This window comes from Larimichthys crocea, chromosome XIX, assembly GCF_000972845.2.
Source record: "Larimichthys crocea isolate SSNF chromosome XIX, L_crocea_2.0, whole genome shotgun sequence".
Classification (NCBI taxonomy): domain Eukaryota; kingdom Metazoa; phylum Chordata; class Actinopteri; family Sciaenidae; genus Larimichthys; species Larimichthys crocea.
Genome location: NC_040029.1, coordinates 2,761,514 through 2,763,941, shown reverse-complemented (window position 1 = coordinate 2,763,941; position 2,428 = coordinate 2,761,514). Strand labels below are relative to the sequence as shown.

Genomic DNA, 2,428 nt, shown 5'->3' with positions numbered 1-2,428 from the left:
AGGGGAGCTTTTGCATGAGTGGGCTCGGATCAGCAGCTGTACATCCAACATCTAACTTTGGAATTTCTTTTTTGGAGAGAATGTTTGATACTACTTACTGCACTTAGGTCTGGGTGAGACTGCAATAAGGTGGCAAGAAATGTCTTACCTTTTTTATGGCGCCGTTTTACAGTGTCTCCCAGTCCAAGATACAGCCAGCAGATCAGTTCTTCTCTTCCAATATGTGGTGTTTTGCGTGACGCATATGGACTTTTGAATAGAACATGATAAAGGCACACACATACACACATATTATGCACAAACACATAGACATACAAAATACACGAACACACAGATTACACAGCTAGGACAGTATTGAATGTTTCTCTGCCACCAGATAACATTCAGCCAGTCTGTTTTCAGATTGGCCTTGACCAAGATTAAGGAGTCGAGCACACACACACACACCATGGAGGCTCATGGGAAACATAGACAATATTACGTTCATGTGACGCTCAGAACACCAACATATGATTATAAGAAAGTACAGGACATTTGGGTCCAGATTTGGTGATTTTACTATGTAACAGTGATGTAAGAATGACGTAAAAATGGGTATAAAAGGTTGTGAAAAGTAAAAGTAAAGGTTCGTTCGGATTCGCAAGCAGCTGTCTCCGTGTTGTTTATTCATTGCGTTCTGGTAGGTTTTCTCCACAACAAACAGTTCTTGGGCATTTTTACAGAAACATCCTCTGTCTGTGTCATTCTAATTTAAGATGACATTACAGAAACATAAAATGATCTCAGTGTTTGAATTTAGCTGATAATATCCTAACTGAATAAAAAAAATATAATATTTATTCAAATATTTAATTCTTTCTGCAATTAACTGTTTATGCTCAATTCATTTTTTGTCCTTCACAGTCATTGGCAAGTGAGAATTCATGGATTCATGCATTTGTTCTTTAAAGCTACATTACAACCAGTTCACCCATTAACAATAAAAACTGGTTAAAACATTAAATGAATATGTAGAATGCCTCAGAATAGTTGTGGTGTTTTTAAAGTGAGGTTGTAGCTGTACTTATAGCTGCAGTAGAGAAGTAGAGCTATGCACTGCTGTGGAGAGGGTCAGCAGAAAAATATATTTTTGTCAAGAGAAATGACAATCAGAGGTTGCATTCCAGTGTCAGCACGCAAAAAACAAACAAACAAAAAACAAAATAGAATACCTACTGCGTGCGCCACCTGGACCACATGCTAAATAAATAAATAAATAAATAAAAGGTGATGCTCCTAGGAATTACGTTAACTGCTCCATTTCAGCCGCTCCGCGTCGCTACTTCATTTGCAACCATAGCAACCAGTGACCAGTAGGGATGTAACAATACACTCAACTCACGACTCGATTCGAGTCACGATTTTTTAAAATCAAAATGAGCTACAGACAAATTATGACCAAATAAAATTATTATACTTTTTATTTGTAGGAAAAAAATCTTTCTTTACAGAAACTCTCAAACAGTTTGTGTTCTCTTATAAAAAGTGCAACTTACATCTTAAACAACAAAACACATGACAAATATCTCCTTTCTTTAGAAACGATTCTGTTAACTGGTGTGATGTGCAGTTTTCGCTCACGAGGGGGCGTAACCAGGGCTCTAAATTAACTTTTTTGATCACCAGCCAATGTGGCTGGTAAGTTTTGTACATAACAATAAAATAAAAACATTAAAACCTGCGAGCAGCACACGTCAATTTCCACAGAGCACCTCGAGCCGGCGAAAGCCATTTTGGATTTTCAAAGTAAAATACCCCATGCAAACTGCCGGTTGTAAAAAACAAACAAAAGCGAAACTAACTAGGTAACATATTTACACATGTAGAAACATGTTTAGAAGGGAAACACCGGGAAAATGTCCAAATCTGAGCATGTAAACAAAGTCTGGCAGGCTAAGCGCTCGCACCTGAAACACTCCCGGTGGGGTTTGAAGTCGCGTGCAGGATGGACCAAATACGCCACGCTCACGCAACGCACCGGAAAGCCTGTTTGACCAGTGAGAGCACGCGCTGTGCGGGTTCCCATTCACCAAGAATCGCGATTCATTTTTTCTGTCAACCGATGCGAGTCGTCACGCATTTGTTTGTTGCATTTTTAATCGTGTCACGATGCATCGTTACATCCCTAGTGGCCATTTTGTTTGCACAAAAGGCAGGCTTTCTGGAAAAAAAACTCCTGGATCACCTAACACACCATCCTCTCCCCACTTACTGTTGATTTCCCTCCACCTGTCAAGACTAACAGCTGCGGGGAATTTAAACGGAGCACAGGTTGCTGACGGTAACGTGACCGGATCAGCGATATCCCGCCAAATTAGGTCAGCAGTGGTCGGATCATTGCTCCTGTCTGATTGAGAGAGGTCGGCGCCCTCACCTTGTCTTGGCACGC

General features: G+C 40.4%; 1 long non-coding RNA gene across 2 annotated transcripts in view; it reads left to right on the top strand.

The window, feature by feature from the left end:
* The window catches only part of LOC113748335 (uncharacterized), a 51,911-nt gene that overhangs the window by 38,344 nt on the left and 11,139 nt on the right, over positions 1 to 2,428 (top strand). The window lies entirely within an intron of this gene.